At 46.1% G+C, this 19,874-nt stretch overlaps 1 long non-coding RNA gene across 1 annotated transcript in view; it reads left to right on the top strand.

Moving 5' to 3' along the window:
* LOC129380973 (uncharacterized) overlaps window positions 1-17,866 on the top strand; it is a 90,182-nt gene extending 72,316 nt beyond the window's left edge. Inside the window, exon 3 of the long non-coding RNA XR_008609204.1 lies at window positions 17,650-17,866. This is a non-coding gene — a long non-coding RNA (uncharacterized lncRNA). The remainder of the gene's footprint in view (window positions 1-17,649) is intronic.
* Window positions 17,867-19,874: the final 2,008 nt, after the last annotated feature.

The raw sequence follows: 19,874 nt of genomic DNA, 5'->3' as shown, positions 1-19,874 counted from the left end.
AATCTCGTGTTGCTTAGTCCTGATTCGTGTACAAAATGAAGCAGTCAGAAAGTTGGTGTATGGGCATTGGACGCATAAGCTTTTCATGCTGACAGCAGCGTCAGATCACATAGCCTATAGCAGAGGAATCATACCTTGCAGTAAACGATACGCGTTCACGATGCTCTCTAACCAGCGCTGATATCGAGGCGAGCGTATCAGGCCGCGCTGTGCATATATATATATATATATATATATATATATATATATATATATATATATATATATATATATATATATATATATATATATATATATATATATATATATATATATATATATATATATGTATGTGTGTGTGTGTGTGTGTGTGTGTGTGGTACAAGTGCGCATGCAGTATGCGCTTGTACGCGGCCCTGTATCGCTGCCGTGATAAGCAAGCTCGCTTATAAGCTTCAAACAAGCCATATACGTGTGCGCGTCTGCTGCTGTTCAGAACGGTGTCTAATTTTAAAGCAAAGCTGTTTCGTCCGTCTGTACGTCCATCTGTCGGTCGCCGGTACGCCGAAAACTCATCCGTCGAAAAAGGAAGAAAGGCGCGCAATTAGTCAACACCACCTAGATAGCACAAGGCCTGTTTACTCCGATCCATGGCGTCATGCTACATGGCCCGAAATTTTCATTGATAAGTTGACGTGTTGAGAGCGGTGACGTCATAATCAATGTTGCCTACTTGAGAGCATCGCAGTCGAGCCAGGTAAAATGACGTCATGGATCAGAGTGAAAATGCCTTGTGCTATCTAGGTGGCGTAGGATTAGCTGCGCCAGTAGTGACGTCGTTGCTCTCCATCGTAGCCAAGCCAAGGTCGATCCAAATAGGTCGCGAAGCTTCGGGCAAAAAGCGGTTCAGTACAAATTGTCACCGACATCAGCAAGGGGGGGTTATGGGAGCAGCGATTGAAGCGCGACTATGTTTGGAGGGAACAAACATTGGGAAATAAAAAAAAGGTTTTTTTAATTCAAGCGAGACAAAATTAGGTTCACTCAACAAAAATAAAATGCCTGGTCAATTTTATATATTCGTGACGAATAAAGAAAATACAAGTTTATTTAATTTTATTATTATTAATAAGTACATTTTTTCAACACCAATCGTTACAGGGAGCGTTGACGACGCTATCTCTCGCAATGCAATGCAATGCAGCTCTTTAAACGTGCAGAAAGGCGCGCTCGTTAAGTTCACCTGTTGAAATATACCCCTTCACACGTTGTGTTGTTTTGCTTGTCGACGTTTGTCTGAATTTGGTGACGCGGATAGCTTCATCGCTTCTTAACCTGTTCTGTCAAAAGTAGTGAGTTACGACTGCCACATAATTGTTTAGTTGCCTTCGTGCGACTGCGCTGGCCGACGGACTTGACGTCCGACGATAGGACCAGCACTCTACACCTAAAGCTTGCGTCGGCCTCCAAAGAAAGTATGTTCTGTGCAGGGGTGCGATTTCGACAACCGTGCGGCTGGCCTTTTTAAGCATCGCTTTCCGCGCTGAAAGCTCGAAACTCCCCTCAAGTTGAATGCCGGGGCATTTGAATATATATATCTAAAGGCAGGAGCCCAAAACAAGTTTCGCGCCTACGAAAACAAAATGAACCCGCCGTGGTTGCTCAGTGGCTATGGTGTTGGGCTACAGAGCCCGAGGTCGCGGGATCGAATCCTGGCCACGGCGGCCGCATTTCCATGGGGGCGAAATGCGAAAACACCGGTGTACTTAGATTTAGGTGCCCGTTAAAAAACCCCAGGTGGTCGAAATTCCCGGAGTCCTCCACTACGGCGTGCCTCATAATCAGAAATGGTTTTGGCACGTAAAACCCCATAATTTAAATTTTAAACCAAATGACACCACTGCTGTTTTTAACGGATATGACACCACATTATTTTTTCTTCCGCCGGAAGTGTTCCCTCCTTATACAGATGGCGCTAAGCCCCATGAACCGCCGATATTGAACAGTCATGTTTTGAACGTATGGGCTCCTATGGAAGCTTCGCTACCAGGTATATTTACCTTGGCCGAGAGCGCGCGCAGCAGTTTCTCTCCGGCTCCGATAAGGGCAGGCCACGCGTCATACATACTCCTGAGGAGGAGGCAGCTTTCGATCAGCAACGCTGCCAGCAGTACTGGGAACGAGCTCGTCTACACCGTGCCGATGCTGCAGCCCCGGCACCACAGGCTCGTGCAGCTGAGCGCAAGCAGCAATCGCGTACCGAGGATCCGGTAGCCTACCAAGCCGTCGTTTAATGAACCGTCCGGATTAACCCAGTGATAAACACTGGGGCCGCACGTTCCAGCTTCTCTGATGAACCATCTGTACCGAGTACTTGGGCGGTAATCTTTTTCTTTTCCAGCTCAAGCGGTTAGTATCAGCAGATCTCGTATGAAGCTGAAATAGCGGGAACGCCATCTGGCCAGTACTCGGTGCCTATACGTGCATGACATTAGCAGTGCTTCTTAGTAACGACATACACTCCGCAGTGATACGGTTTGTCAGTGCTACGATGCTCACACTTTTCCAACCGCAACAACATTTTAGCTAGTATACGAAATGCGTTTTGTCAAAATGGCACTCTCGCAACCACAACAGGGACGCGCATCTTGTGCACTGAGATAAACATGTTTTCGCGAAACGATGCTGATTGCACCTAAACCACGCATCTTAAAAGGTGGATGACCTTAAAGCAGGTGAGCAACAGATTACAAATTCTGTTTTTCGAACCGAAGCTGCTCTGAACGAGTTTTATGAAGTTCAGCATCGTAAGTAATGCAAAACACTGTTGCGTAATTGACGGGAGCCTAAACATAGTGAGTGATCATAGATCGGCGAAACGCATGCCAGCGCCTATGATATGCTACACGTGCACAAAACGCTCGCCGAGTTTCATAGACGTTCCTCTCTTCGTCCGCCGTCCGAATCGGTCGTGACGCAGTTGCAAGGCTCTAGAGTCACAGAACAAAAAAATAAGTTCTGCTGAGAAGCAACGGAATTAACTTGCCACAAAAACAAGGTGCTTAAACCCGATGCGCGTTGACGCCAACAACGCAACAGCAACATGGACAGCGCGTTGACTGAAGCCCGCGGATAAAGAAAGATATAACTTAGTTGCGAATAACAAGCATAGTAACAACGATGATCACAATATAATGGATGGATAGGAAGCGGACCACCCTTGAAGTGGGGAGGATGCATACATTGTTACGTCAACTGGCGAATGGTCAGACTGCTTCTATAGCGGTGCCGCGAAACGACTTGAGTGGCCGCTCTTTAGCAAATATAGGTTATCTATACAATCATGTAAATGTGATATGGACGCTTCGGCTTCCCAGAAAATTGTCCATAATGTGGTTTGTCTACAATAACGAACCAAGTAAAAAAAATTAACATACATGAAGCTATAAGAGTACAGAAAACGCAACTACTGTGTATTAAACAAAAAGAGAGAGAGAGAGAGAAAAGTGAGGGGCTACACTCATTACCCTACTTTGGTGTCCAGGGACGCTATCTTGTACGTGTTCGAAAAGCCAACGTTCGGTTTCTTCTCACGAGATTGTCCTAGGCCGCGCCGATATCGCAATCTAGGCCAATATAGGCAAATCGCGTGAGGCGAAACCGAACGTCGGCTTTTCGAACGCGTATGTACAAGATAGCGCCCCAGGAAGCACAACACGCCGGCATATTTCACAAAATTTATTACTTCGAAGAAAACTTGAAACATTATACTTTCCGTCCCTCATTATGTATCATCTCACGTTGACCACCACCTCAAAGTTGGCGCGCCGACTTGCCATATACTAAACGTTATTACGAATAATTTGTTCCAAAAGACTAAAGCGTCGACTGGAATTACGTGCCTACCTCCGTCGTCTCCCGCACAGCACCTCCTTAAGTCGGCAATTGAAGAACCTTTGTAATGAAGTGTACCTGTTTCCTTTTTCATCTTTTTTATTGTTGTTCACACTCCCACTCCACATCGTAATGCCTCACGGCCTTCACAATACTTGAACAAATAAATAAATGAATAAATAAATAAATAAATAAATAAATAAATAAATAAGTAAACCGGGGTATCATAAATGTAATTATATAACCATTTTCTTTATTTTAAAAGGAAGAAGTCTTTTGTAGCTTGAAAGTAATTGACCGCTAAAGGGTAAACAACTCCGTATTTTTGTATAGTTTGTGAGGACTGCGTTCGTTCATTTGCGTTCGTTCATTTCGCTGCCGTGCCATAGCGCAGCACGTTTTGGCCATTGCGGCCGCATCGCGGCGAAGTGGCTTTCGAACTTCGCGCGCGAGGGCAGCCGCTTTCCCTCGCTCTTTCCTGCGAGGGCGCCGTACAGCAGCGGGACCGTAAAAACTTTCTGCTGTCCGCCCCCAAATGGACCAGGGGCTCACCCGATTGGTCTGTTTGGTGGGAACTCGCGTGCCCTCTCTCCTGGGTCTCAGGGGTTTTATAGGTTTTATCTCCTGGCGGCTCGAGCCGACCGCAGAGCACTGGCGCGGGGAGATGCGCCGTGGCGGTTTCGGCCGGTGGCTCCGGCCAAGTATCTATAAACGTTGGCTCCGGCGGCGCGGAAACCGAAACCTCAAATTTAAAAAGCCGTTTCGCTACTTCCTTCTTTGCTAAATTGGTCGAAATTCTGACCTTTTCACACTACGGGCTGAGAGCCGAATGCAGAGGTGGTGAAAGTGAGAGAAATACAAAACGTTTTGTAAGTTCACTGCTCTTCAGCCGACATATATATATAAAAAATCAGACACATATCTAAAAACGGCTGCGTTGAGTGTGTTTGTATATTCCGTTCTCCATGAATATGCAGGCCTTGCTGTTGCGTCGCAGTCGCAAATGTGTGTGCGTGTGTGTGTGTGTGTGTGTGTGTGTGTGTGTGTGTGTGTGTGTGTGTGTGTGTGTGTGTGGGTGCGCGCGCGCGTGTGTGTGTGTGTGTGTGTGTGTGTGTGTGTGTGTGTGTGTGTGTGTGTGTGTGTGTGTGTGTGTTTTGCGATGCCTCGGTTGATAATTTTTTTTTTTCCATTGAGCAAAGAGTCAGTGAATTCGTCTAGCATGGCTAAGCCGGCACGGACACCCGTGACACTCACTAGATATGTTAACCGTGCTTCCATTCGTTCTGAATAAGATTGTGTTTATGCAACATGCTATACGTAAAAAAATAACAGACCTCTTCTATGACCAACTTTTGCTGGGTTCAGCGCTTAAGCTGTCAACCAATCAGCAGATGTTATAACGCACCTTAGCTACTGGACTATAAGTGAAATATAAGTGACTGTAAGCGGTAGAAAACAAGTTTGCTCAATTTGTTAACTCTTCATCAATAGGTTGTATGAACGAAGTGTAGATTAGTAGAAATGCAGGCATTGCTCGGATGCACAATTCTTTTTTTTTTAAGTTCTTTTTTAACCTGCACGTCGAAACTGGTCTATAGTTCCGTGCAGCTATCGGTGTCAGCTGCATTCATTTTTTTATATGAAAGCTACAAAAAAATAGCACCATGCAGCAGACATATAAAATATTTTTTACACGTAAAATGTACAAAATCTCCTTCGAATGCAACGACCGGAATAATGCGAAAACTTTCCACCGGCACCTTAAACACATCGGGGCCAGAAATTTCTATCTTGATGCCGCTATCAGACATCGCCGATTCTATCCGACACTACAGTGCTCACGACCCTAAAGCCGTGAGTTCGACGTTCCGAGGCCGCTGTTTTTTCTCGTTTCGCCATATTACGCTTTTGGAGGAGAAGTTTCGGAATACCACATTGTGCTGACTTGTGACGACACGCATTAGCAGACGCGTCGAGAGTAGGGTTACTTTGTTTGTATTGTGTTGTTCATAGCTCCTCAGCTTCACATGATTCTATGCTTGAGACGGGCAAAATAATTAAACAAGTCAACGCAAAATTTCAGACGACGCTGGATTGACTTTAAAAAAGAAATCTTTATACCTATTTAAATGGCGCGCCGATCTCGCCGACAAGAAACATCGGCGTCGGCCGCGGCAGCGCGCCGACGTCTCTCGGAATGCGAAATGGTGTGCGCTGAATTCCGATTCTCCCGGTCACCCTGTTTGTTGGCCGGCCTTACTGAAGGGTCTCGACCCGAGGCGGGTGCACACCCACTCGCTGCTTCTGTTCTGCAGGCTACGCCAAAGAGACGCGCCTCACTTCACGTGCCCGGTCGTACTGCGCCGGAGCTGAAGGAAGGTTGCCCTGGTAGCACGGTGGTTGGGAGCCGTCCTGCCGTATAGCGGCGTGCTACAACGTTCTCTCATACTGTTGTGCCACCTTTGATCTTGCGGGGGCTCACTCAGCCAGATAGACCATTACGAATAAGTAGAGAGCGCGATTGCAAGATTACGCTGTAGGACCTACACTAGCTTTTTGTTTAAATTCAAGCTGGAAGCCTTATAAGGCTCATACAGGAGTGGTTAAATTACAGAGGTAGAAACGTAGATACAGGTATAAATGTACAAATAGTAACAAAACATGTGCAAAAAACTTAAATAAAACACTTGTTATTAAACACTAACATCATTGGCAGCATCAACACAGCAACATTTCAAGGAGAATGAACATACATTTATTCAAGTAAAAATACATACATACATACATACATACATACATACATACATACATACATACATACATACATACATACATACATACATATTCACAGAGAATCTGCATCACGAAGCTGTATCATAAGTTAAGCATCTAAGCTTTCTCATGTCGGAATAAATGGAACTCGTGTGTTTTGTTATGTCATTTCTGTACCCTAGTTCTCTTACACCCCTTGCAGCCCGCACAAGACGTTTCACGTACCGCACTTCCAAGTCACGAACGGCACGCGCGTTATGAGCATGGCCGAGCATTCTCGACAGGAAAGTAGCGAGCGCAGCGTTTTCAAGAAAGGAAACGCAAGCGAGACAGATGACGATTATTGTTGTTGTGGCAGGTATACACCCCAAAGGGTGTACATTTGTCTAAGAGTGTGAGACAAAAGCCAGAGCCGTTATCCGGGCACTCAAGCGAGAACATCCGGGCAAGTTGCGAGAACAAAACAAGATAATCCGGGCAACCAGTCAAAACTTAAGGAAATGCGGTCTCTGGCCCCAAACCCTTTGTACACGACTGCATTACATGCACTGCATGGTTACTGCCCAAATAAGTTGCAAAAAAGTATTGCTTCCTAGTTCTTCCTAATGTTTGTTCACAATATCACTCAATCTTAACTTCTGTACGCTGAAGTTTTATCGCGATAACAATTATGTGGACACCCCAGGCGCATGTCTGCCGTCGCCGTCGCCGTGAGGTTCCGTATAAAGTCCCAAGAGCGATAAAATCGTCGCCGCGCGCCATATGCTGTATGTGCGACTCAAAGCGTGCGAGGGAAGCCGGCGAACACGGCTCAATCTCGTGTATACGAGCGAGGAAGGCGGGCCGGAAGCGCGCCCTCTCCTGTCGCGCGCGAGGCACAAGGGTGAGGGGAGGGGGGGGGGGGGGCGTTCTTCTCCGGCGGCTTCTGCAGACGCCGTATCTTGAAAGCGATCTGCGACGTGGCGGAAGTACGCACCCACGCGGGCCTCATCTTCAAAACGATCTGCGATAATTGCAGAGTGCGCGTAGTAACGGTAGCTTTGTATGTACAGTCGAGCGCGATTTGAAGGTTATCGCGCGAGCGTTGACCGGGAACGACAACAGCGCCATGGCCCAGAATTCTCTGCCAAGGCGAGGGAGGTATCAGGCCTGTTTCCCTCACTCTTTTTGCTGTTCCTTCAGCAGCCGTCACTCCCTGCTGGGCTATCGGTTTCTTTCTTTTTCTTTTTTTTTTTGGTTCTGCGAACAGGCAGTGATCGTAGTGCGCACGACGTATTCTTCGGTATTATCTGAAATTGGACGTTACGAAGCTGTATCTAGCCTATGTAACGTCATTGCTGCTGAGCCAGGAAGAATGGGTGACCAAGAACATTAGCTTAAGCCCGCGAAGATACGAGGTAACCAAGTCCACACATTATCGCAACAAATGGAAAGTTTAGAATAGAGAGAAAGGGCGGTGAGTTTGTCGCGGGGTGATGGTTGTTGTATGTAACAGCGAACGAGGGAGAGAAGAGTGCGAAATCATGATTTTTCCTGTCCCGAAACCGGCCGCCAGGTGCATGGAGTGCTGGGCAGGTTGACGCTCGCGCGATAACCTTCAAATCGCGCTCGACTGTACTGTGCTTTCGACGTCTCGTTCGCCTTGAAGGGAAAGATACACGAAGGTCAATTTCATAGCTGCTGCTGCCGCAATTCCTCACTCCAGCATTTTGACAGCGAGTTTCCGTGCTGATCGAGTGATGTGTGTTCATGTTTACCTGTGCGCGGATGACACCATGCTCGTAAATGTGGTTAAATCACGTTGGCGGGTTTGTCGGTTTCAATCTATGATGGAATGAGTAAGCGCGACTGAACGAGGACGTAGAAAAAAAAGAGAGACACACAGAGACAGCGCTGTCTCTGTGTGTCTCTTTCTTTCTACGTCCACGTCAGTCGCGCTTACACATTATACAAATGCTAATTCAGTTAGTAAGCGAATGCTTACAAGTTTATACGGCTGATAAAACTACTATCTTTTGTTCCTTATCGCTATCTACTAATGTGCTATCGCAGTCGGTGCTTCGCCTTTCGGGCGAAACTGTGACGTTTTATTTGTCATTCCCAATAGCGACGTTCAAAGGGCAGATACGGGACACCGTACACTTCATTGTCATCTTTTCGCGCTGAGACAGACAGGGCTGCCTGTGCTCTTTTGAACGCCAGCGGTCCGTGAATTCCGCGGCGCGGGTTTTGCGTCGTCTCGAGACATGTCGCCACGCTGCGTGGCGCCTCCTTCAGGCGTTTTTCTTCTAGCTGGGCAGTGCGCTCTGTCTTCCTGGCATCTTTCACTGCCTGCCTTTCACTGTCAGCCGGTTTTCTTCTTCTGTGGTTGGGTAGCGTCCATATGGACCAGTGCACAGTATGGCGTGGTGCGGTGTGGTGTGGTTGCGCGTACCGTTGCGAACAAGCACTACATCAATTTTAAGGTTGTGGCTAGTACTATCGCCAACCAATCCTGTTTGCCGGTTGATTTAATGCGTACATCTACTGTAGGTTACGGGAGAGCCAGCAATTTTTTTTCTTTCATGATTATACGTGCGATTCTGAGACTCTGCTTTCTTTTTCAATGGGGATGGATGTGGACCATATCGGACGACTGTCAGGTTCGGCGAACGTCAGCGGCGACCGCGACATGTGACGATGCGCTGATTGCAGCCCCCAGCACACCTCAGAAGTGTGACCACGAGTCAGTACTGGGCAGTATCGATAATATTTGGGGTTTTACGTGCCAAAACCACTTTATGATTATGAGGCACGCCGTAGTGGAGGACTCCGGAAATTTTGACCACCTGGGGTTCTTTAACGTGCACCTAAATCTAAGCACACGGGTGTTTTCGCATTTCGCCCCCATCGAAATGCGGCCGCCATGGCCGGGATCCGATCCCGCGACCTCGTGCTCAGCAGCCCAACACCATAGCCACTGAGCAACCACGGCGGGTGGGCAGTATCGAGGATACATGTATCTTACATACTATCTTAGGCACTGTTTTGGTATTTTGTATCTGTATCATGATACATCTGGCTAGACGTGTATCAGTATCTGTATTTGCGATATATTAAAGAATGTATCGTGCATCTGAAGATACAAGATACTGGCTATCGCAACATCACCGTGCGAAACTATAAACGTTGGTTGAACTCCACTTCTCAAGCTAATATTGCTGCCACTAAGCTGCCTGAATAAAACTAAAGGCAACGACATTTTTTTTATAGTTCCACTAGAGCCCTCCTGCGAGAGCAGGTGATGAGGTCTGCGCGCCCTTATTGGTGGAGCAGAGTCACGTGGTGGCGCTCGCGCCGTCTCGTCAAAAACAAGCGCGCGAAGGTCTGCGCCCAGCATACCTTTTCTTGATTTTTTTTTAGTTGCGTCGGTGCCATGACACTTGCTCGTAACAACCGTACTGTGCTGCGTACGCCGATGCGTGCGGCGTCTTTCGCGCAAGTTACGATGCCGCTATAAATTGTCTTTATCGAAGTTTCTCTTGCGTGGGGCTTTGTTACGAAGTCTGAAGAAAGCAAGAGTGGGGTTGCCTTGCATCTAGTGCCTTTAATTCACACACTGTTTCGAAATGACAATATACTTTGCATAAGAAAGACAAAAATTTTGAGATTCTACCAGACAGTTGATTCAAATAAAACAAGGTTGGGCGGAGTTTAGACATTTCCAAGCAAACATTTTTGTGCATATGCGTTTGCTGCTAGATCATATAGATCTATAATAAGAAATTTGTTATTGTATTGAAGTATTTTAAGATAACAAATTGAAAGTATCGTATCGGACACAATAATTGTGGTAGTATCTTATATCTGTATCTCAAATACTTGTTGCCCGAGTATCTTGTATCGTATCATGATACAATCGCAAAGTATCTTTGCCCAGCCCTGCCACAACCACGGGCCGCTAGAAATCTGCTCGCGGGGCACAGGCAACCCGATGGGCCGCATGTTGTGCAGCCCTGGGCTGCACAACATGCCTAGCTCATATACCGTGCATCTTCAGAGACACAGAATCTTGAACTGTGGTCCCACACGCCGGAGGTTTAGAGAGCGACGCGGGCATTGCAACACTTTTTGAAATCGATTGGCCTCAGTGACAGATTGTAGGCGTGATGGGCAGCGAACGCGTTCGCGCTGCTAGTGCATCCCGCCCTCTCCTCTTTCTTTCTCTGCAACCCTGAACCCCCTTTTGCCCCTGTGGATTAGCAAATTGTCAAGTTGACCTCCGTTCTACCTTTCTTTGTGCCAGCACTTTTTATGAGAGCTAGGCATAAGCACATATAGGCACACACACACACACAGAAAAAAAATAACTGGAGTACCTAATGGTGGCGGCCGCCATCTTCGATGTGGGATTAGCTCAGAAATACAAGTAGCTATAGATTTTAAGAGGTGAGTGCATTTGTTCTGTGCCTCGAATCACTGAATGTCATAGGATGTTATAGGGCACCAAATGACGTGCCTTAGAAATCGGCGCACAAATATTGTATCTTTCCAAACCGACTGTTTTGAGGAACTAATTGTCGCGATACGAATGCCTCGATAAAATTTGCGCAGCGCCTCAGGCACTTTTTCTCATCGTTTGTATCCCATGATTAGTGCGTATAAGAGTGTTATATAGAAGCAAGGTCTCACAATTTTCGCGACTGAAGCTTTGTTAGTGCCACAATTCCATGTGGCCCTGCACTGCTTTGTTGTGTCGATTTGAAGCGGTCAAGATGACATTTTGTGTTTGGCGGTTGTAATGTCGTGCATTATAAATCTATGTTCACTGGAAATTTAAAATAGACATATCATATGACCATGACTTTTGCTATGTCTTTTTGCTACCTTCAATCAATCAATCAATCAATCAATCAATCAATCAATCAATCAATCAATCAATCAATCAATCAATCAATCAATCAATCGATCGATCGATCGATCGATCGATCAATCAATCAACAAACTTTATTCCATCCTCAAGTATTTGTGGAAGACGAGGGCTCGAATAAAAATGGATCAATGCACTTGAGAGGCTTGGAGACCCCGTTTACATGACATACAGTGAAAGTGCTGAAATACTTGCAAAATATTTGTACAGATTGTATAATGATGAATCACTCGTGTAATCATGAGAATAAGATATATCATTCCTTTATACAATTCTAACAATTCAAACATCTGGAACATAATTTCACGTATAACGTGTAGTTCTCACGCAAAAGAAATTCAAGAATGCCTTAGTTGCACAGTTCCCAGTAATTTCTAAATTAATTCCGTATTGATGAAGTTTATTTGGCAGCTTTGGAAGCGTGTGACGAAGGATTTGTTTTGTTAACGTGAGGCGTACGTGTAAAGTGCATTTTACAGATGTCGTCACTGCATGAATTATAAGACCTTGTGAGTGGCGTTAACTCTGAAAATGTACGTAAAAGACCATCTCAATTGTATTTATACTTCCTGGCTAGATTTAATGGGTACAGTTTATGTACAGACACGAGCTTGTATTTGAAAATATGGGTTTCATGTGCATAGTTTTTTTTCAACGCACGCAAGGGCTTTCTTTTGTAATATAAGCAGCTGGTTCAAGTTCGCCAACGTGGTTGTGCCCCAGACTGGACAGCAATAACTTAAATGGGGAAAAATTGTGCGTTATAAATATGCAGTTTAACAGCTGCAGGTAAGTGAAACTAGAATTTCGCCAGAATGCCTACTGCCTTTGCTATCCGCGTAACAACGTGGTTCACATGGATGTCCCAAGACACACGCTTTTGAAGAAATACTCCATGTGACTTCAATGAGTCAACAATTTCTATACGTGAATTCCCAAGAGAAGGTTCAGAGTGGGTGCTGCAGGAGATTTTCGAGGTGTGAAGAAAATAGCTTTTGGTCTAGCTATGTTAATTTCAAGAGAATTCATTGCGTTCGACTTGCGTAAACTGCGGAGAGCTTCATTATATTACTTTGGACGGTTTCATAATAATTACTGCGAAAAAATATGGTTGTATCATCTGCATAGGTTTTGTACACCCGGCCACAAAATATTACGGATCATGAAATGTGAAAAAAAGCTTAATATCTCCGCAATCTCACAACGCAGCCTGGTATTTGCATTTCGGGCCTCGACTAGAATATCCTAACATTGTCGTATACAGTTTTACTGGCTACTACTACAAGCTGCCTGGGAATTGAACGTTTTCTGAGATCCCGGGGTCCGTAAACTTTTGCTGCCTGGTGTACTTATGTACTGTGCGGCGTAGTTAATTTGTGTAATGTCATTTATATAGAAGATAAATGTTAGCGGTTCAAGTGCGCTCCCTTGGGGGCACCTGATGTAACTGCTTTGTATGTATACCCTAAATTGACCTGAATGCGAACGCATTGCATTCTATGTTGCAGGTAGGATGTTATAAGCGCGAGCAACGTGCCTCTAATTCCATATAGCTCAAGTTTTTTAGTAAATGTGAGATGGTTCAGACGGTTAAATGCGTTCGAGTAGTCAACGTATATACCAGCTATCAGGCGCTTTTCATTGAAGGCATTTAGAATGATTTCTTTTTGTATGACAACGGCAAGTTCCGTCGACCTCCCTTCTCTGAATACGAAGTGGGTAGGGCTAATTAAATTGCACTCGTTTGCAAACACATTTATTCCAGCGTAAATTGCTCTCTGTAAGCTTTTGGAGAACACGTGCAGTACGGAGATCGGTCTGTAATTTGATAAGTTGTTTTTTATCCACCTTCACATATCGTAATAGCGCTTGTTATTTGGATTTTCTTCGGAAAAACACATAGACGACAGCACGCCAAGTTTCATCCTAGACGCCAGCGCTCGTTTCTCCCCTGGCGGAACGATTTCATCTCCAACGGGTGTAGGTTTCCGCCGCCGCTTCCCTAGCGGTCGCGCCCGTGTTCAGTTCGCGCTGCGCGCGAAACGTCTCTTGTTTGCGACGGCGCCTCTTCGGATGACCGGAAATTATTATAGTGTTGTTAACTGTCACCACAGCAATGTAAACACGAAATGGTTGATGCCACCAGTGAAATTCTGCCGATTCACAAGAAAATGGTACGAAAAAAGCAGACGACACACATGGATTACTGCGGTGCGCCGAGCGAAGTAAACAACTGGCAAACGAAGCGAGCTCGTTCATTGATCACTCCTGAGTGTATGACGGTTTTTATATGTAACCCACGTGAATTTAATAATTACTCGGTACATAATCCCTTTATTCATATAAAAACTTTTGTTCGACGAGCGCTTGTCCTGTCTTCTTTCTCGTGTTTCGTTTATGTGTGCTCTGCCCAAGAATGGAAACCACTTCTGTTGTATGCGCTAGCAGTGGCCGAAGTTCACGCGTGCCGAGAAATTGAATATCTGCAAGATGCATTGAACATGACCGGAGTTCATTCCCGCTTCACCACTGCACCGATCCATCGAGTTACTGGACGATACGCGGCCCGCGTCTTGGTCGCGCCGGCATTGCTGAAGCAGGAATGATTACTAATACTTTCAACTACCGTCTCTTGAGCTCTGTTAAAAAATGGCCAAGCTGTCTACATTGCTGCTTCTATTCCAAATTGTAGGGGACGCAGTAGTTAAAGTTGTGTGCGCATGTCGTACTTGTGCTATGCAGCGATATATTTTGTTTATTTCCGTACAGTGTCGATGGAAGACCGTTGTCGCCATCAGAGACAACACGGATTTGTAGCAAACATATTGTGAGAAACTGCAAAAATGACTTTAGCTCGTATGTGCCGTATGTATGTGCCGCATCGTATGTGCTGACTATTTTTCCGGCGGTACATACGATGTCGTTTCCAATCACCTGCTCAGCGTCACTTACATGGTTAAGCAGACGCTGCCCTTTCGCCGCATTGCAGCCATAAAAATAATCGTCAAGCCTACCGATCTTCTTAAAGACAAATAGAGGCGTGTACAGTGTGTTTCACACTTAGGGGAAAACTGGGAACGTATTGCATCGCGATGCGGCAAGCAATGCAGTCGTGCGGTGGCAGCAGCTCGAGCTGGCGCAGACGCTCGAGGGGCGGAGTCGTGATCTGCGTCGTCTGCTACGGCGGCGCACGCTGGCCGCATTGTCGGGAAGCGTGCTACTGTCAGGGGCAGTGTACGTATATTTCTTCACTGTGTGTGCTACCGTAATAAGCAGCAACAAGACGCACCAAGATGTGCGCGCAACGTGTTCAGTCTTTGTTTGACTCGAAAGGAAAACAAAGCACTCAACAATGATAACTATGGGAGTCGAACACGATGAAACAAACGGATACGATTAAATGAATGTTTTAGGTTCAGACAATGAGCTGGAAATGGTTTTTCTCGACAATTATTCGCTACACCAGACAGACTCTGCCCGCCGGCGGGGAATTGGACACGTCACGCTCGGAACTTCAGTTAGTATCTCGTCATGTCCCCAGCGGCAGCGATGACAGCGCTCATCCTGGAAAGCAGTGAAGTGCAGAATGACTTGATCAGGGATGTGTTCATTCGCAGCACGTCTCAGTCAGTGACGATGGTGTATCGAAGCCTATCCTCGGGCGACCGATAGAGGGGACGGTGCGCCAGCGATACTTTCAACGAGCCCCAGACATGTTAAATGATGTTGGCGCCCGGGGATTCAGGCGGCCACTCCAAGAGAGTGACTGCGCGCTCTTCTAGTTGGCGTCGCACAACGCATAGTAAAGAATACCGGCTCATTTCACGCCGTAGCGATGAGATCGGCGCCCTGCAACTGATAGTAGAACGTTTCCCGACAATGCGGCCAGCGCGCGCCGCCGTAGCAGGCGACGCCGTTCAAGATCCCGCCCCTCGAGCACCTGCGCGAGCTGCTGCCGCCGCCGGACTCAAGCGCTCGCCGCATCGCGATGCAATGCGCTGCGAGTTTTCCCCTAAATGTGAAACAGACTGTACACCGCCCTTCGAACGAAATCTCCACGCGCACACACGTAGGCACGCACCGCGCGCGGCGCGAAACATGCCAAAACACGCGCAGTGCAGGAGGCAATCAAGGCGGCGCGAACGAGAGATGGGAGAGGGGTACCACCCGCTAATAGAATTTTGCTTCGCATGCGGCGCTCTCAACGCCGGCGCAGCAGCGCCGCTCTCGGTGCCGTTCTTGTCTATGTCGAGAGACCAAGATTATAAATATGCATAAGCTGTGGCAATATGATGTCAAGAACGTACTGTACTGGCCCGGTTTGAAGGTTGTCAATATCACACGTTAGACTTTTCTTATAAGATTTATGCACGTTATATACCGTATCTTCACGATTCTAACGTGCACTTTCTTTAAATGAAAGGTGTGTTCAAATTTGCAAGCGCGTCACAATCGTAACTGATTCTACTCAACATAAAAAGGAAAAAAAATAAGCTCAATGCAAGCTAGCTAGCCACACGGCCATCAAACGGGTCGTCTGAAGAAATAGAGGCTCGGAGACATTGCAGAGCGTCTCCATGGTGCGTGCCATGCGCTCCCGCAGACGATGGTTGCGCGAGCCTCCATAAGTGTGGCATTTCTAATGCATTAGGTAGAACTGAGGATGACTTTCTGTGGTCGGTAGACAGCGGAAAGGAGGTGCCGTCGGTCTTCAATAGCGGCTGGTCACTAAGATTCAGCTGTGCGCGTGTCTGTGTGCCTTTGTGTATTCCATCATCGGAAACCCGGCTCCAGGCAAGTATACCATGATGTTTGCGGATGCGAGGAGAACATTGACCACTTATTGTGCCAGTGTCCTCAATTTCAAGCACAAAGACAGTCTTTGTCCAACACATTGAGGAAACTAGATGATCGTCCTCTGAGTGAACAGACAATATTAGAGCACCGTCCCGACCGATCATCGACTCAGAAGGCAGTGAAGGCACTTTTGTGTTTTCTCAGAACTTCTGGTTTGCTCGAGCGACTTTAACTCAAGTGCTGTCCGTACACGTATCTACACCTTCTCTCTCCCTTCGTTCTCTTCCCCTTTTCCCATCCCCAAGTGTAGGGTAGCCAACCAGACTATTGACTGGTTAACATCCCTGCCTTCCTGTATTCTTCTCTCTCTCTCTCTCTTGTGTATTCCATAATATCGTTTCAACACGGTGCGCGTCGACTCAGGTTTGGTTACTTGATGTGCGCGGTAGAATCGCCACCAAGTTATCATTGTTATTACTTAAATATTTCGGCGATTACATAACTGCGCGTTACAATGTGTGGCGCGGTAGAATCGTGCACATACGGTATTTCATTTTCCTAGAGGTGGGCAGCGCAACCCGGACGAAGGACAAAAGGAAGTGCGCGATTTCATTCTCATTATTTTACTATATTTTAGCATTTCATTCTCCATTGTGGGGATCCATATATAATGTCGTCGAATTTCTGCCGATCCCATTTATCGCCACCGGAGAGTGAGAGCTAGTGGGTAGATTTACAGAGTAAGCATTCATTTCTTCAGCTAATTCAGCTCTTTGTTTAAATTGATTGCTCGGCGTTACTTCATGAATATCTGCATTTTGAATACCAGACACCACACTGCGCATCACCTTCAGGAAGGTATTATGCGTTATAAGTTACTTTGAATGTCATTCAAAACGAACAGCTTGCGCCTCCTGTGGTTATTGAAATTGGAACTAAGATTACTGAAATTGATAACAAAAACGGACCATCCATCAACTGCGAAGTATTTAGAATATTGTTGCGTATTTCAGTACAGACAATAAAAAAAAGCACTGGTGTCAAGACAGCTTCGCTGTCCAGCATTTTTTGTTCCTTCTTGTCCCCATGAGTGTATACATGCTAATGAATTCTTTACCTGTATCAATCGACTTCCTTGATTTAAAACGTTAATTATGAGCTGCATGGATAATTTTTTTATGCTGCGGTGGGCTGAGTGTTCCAAAGTGATGTCAGCTCGACCATTTTCACATAGTATGCTCTCCGCAATGAAGAAACTTGTAACAAATTCGAATCCTCTGATTTTGAATCTGTTGCAGACGGTCTTCAGGAGCAAGGAGTGGATATCGTGGACTGACATGTCTGACGCAATGCTAGCTAGCTGCAAGATTCAAGTGGACTAGTGACTGCAAAGGGACCGCCAAGTCAAACCAGGAGAATCGCCCCTGCTAAGATTAGTCCTGTATTTCCTTCCCTGGTCCACTTAATCCGTGGACTGTTGGATCAGTGGTCTGGTAAATTTTCTAAATGCTCTAAATAAATTGTCTCTTGTGAAATGTTCACAATGAGGTGTCTTTGCATTTACTGATTTAAAACAAAAACGGCAGGTTGTACAAGAGACATTGTAATTGATTTGGGGTAACTTTTTTGTTAAGCGCGGTTTTCTTCCGTTATGACAAAAGCTGTATTTTCCGTTGGCTTGGCATAAGAACAAATGTAGTAAGTAAAGCGCGAGAATGAATGGTCATAAGTAAAACATGGATGTGGATGTTTGGTGCAAAATGCCTATAAATCGTAAATACAATGCTGTGCCAGCACTGGCTCCTACAGTGGATCAGTATTGGCCTGACGTTGGGTGTATTACTGGCTGAATGTTAGTCCTATACAAGGCGCCTGCTGGCGGCAACATTGGCCGTGCGTAGGTTCAGCAATAACCACTGCAACATGCCAAATTTAAGCTGGCCTTGCACTTTGTCAAATGCCTCTATAGGGCTGACGTTAGTACTAGGTTTTCCTAAGCATTGCGCTGAGTTCATTACAATGTTGGTGTCCTGCTTAGCCTATAGCAATTTCTACTGCAGCAAAAATATAACAATAACTTGCAGTTTCCATCCTGACCCGACCACAGATGACAAGCTTTTCTTGTGCACTGGTGTGATCCATTTCGTTTACTGGCCTGAGCCCGCTAATACACGCAAAGTGCCTAGAACGGCCAGTCACGCGGTAGTCTTGCGTGAATTTGCGGGCTTCTTTTTCGCTCGGAAAAAGATTTTTACAGCGAATCTGTATGTGGCTAGCCGATTCATCTGTCCGTCTTTCTGTCACCTGTACGCCGAAAACTCCACCGGCGCAACCCCACGCGCATGCGCGAAAAAAAAAAGAGAAAGAGAGGCGCGCGATTGGCTGCGCCAGTAGTGACGTCATTGCTCTCCGTCGCAGCCGAGTGCGCGCGCAGTTCTTTTCCGGCTCGGAAAGGGGTAGGCCACGCGTCATACGTACTCCTGAGGAGCAGGCAGCTTTCGATCAGCAACGCCGCGAGCAGAACCGGGAACGAGCTCGTCTACACTGTGCCGATGCTGAAGCCCGGGCACAAGAACAGGGTCGTGCAGCCGAGCGCAAGCAGCAACTGCGTACCGAGGATCCGGCAGCCTACCAAGCCGTCGTTTAATGAACCGGCTGGATTAAACCAGTGATAAGCACCGGGGCTGCACGTTTCAGCTTCACTGGTTAACCATCTGTACGGAGTGCCTGGGCGGTGATTTTCTTATGTAGCACGAATCGAGCAACAGAAAGCTGTATCGGGAGTTTTTCATGCTGCTCTACATTTTTCTCATTGACACTTTTCATCGAAATATACTATTTTGTAGATTTATTAATTAATTAAGACTAATTATGCGACGGCAAAGAACATTACCTTGGTTCTGTCCACTTACGTCGAATTTGCATACTTCTAAATCTTGGTGCATAATAGTTGGGACATCCTGTATATATGTTTTTTTTATGTTTAGAGCGTTGTTTTACTTTTCAAAGTTCCCAGTTTGTGCGGGTAATAAACGAATACAAACTTTTGTTCAGGTGGCCGAAGGAATTACGGAGGTTGTGTGATGATGTAAGATTCGAGGCGCGCCCTACGTATCGACGCGTCGAGAGCTGAAAGAGCCCAGGACGGCTGTGCGCCGCTGCAGAAAGAAAAGGAAATATGCATACAACAGCAGGGAGCAGCCGTGTTACCCCCCCCCCCCCCCCTCTGCTTTCCCAAGTCTGTGCAGAAGTTTCATTTTCTATATCTATAAGCGAGTGAACTTGCGCAAACAAACCTCCGGCTAGAAAAAGAAAAAAAAAAAAAGAAAAAGCTCCTTTTTTGTTGTTATTGAAATATAGCCTCTCTCTATACTTCTAAAACCAATTGAGCTTTCTTTGCTTAGCTCCCTGCGATTTGGTGTGTCTCGTGTCTGCTGATAGTGGTCGTCATCGGCTGCCTCACCAAGTACAAGCTTTGGCGAACAAAATAGTGCGCCAAAAAAGAAATAGTGTCATTATTTTC

This window comes from Dermacentor andersoni, chromosome 1 (assembly GCF_023375885.2).
Source record: "Dermacentor andersoni chromosome 1, qqDerAnde1_hic_scaffold, whole genome shotgun sequence".
Lineage (NCBI taxonomy): Eukaryota > Metazoa > Arthropoda > Arachnida > Ixodida > Ixodidae > Dermacentor > Dermacentor andersoni.
This window is presented reverse-complemented; position numbering and strand designations above follow the sequence as displayed.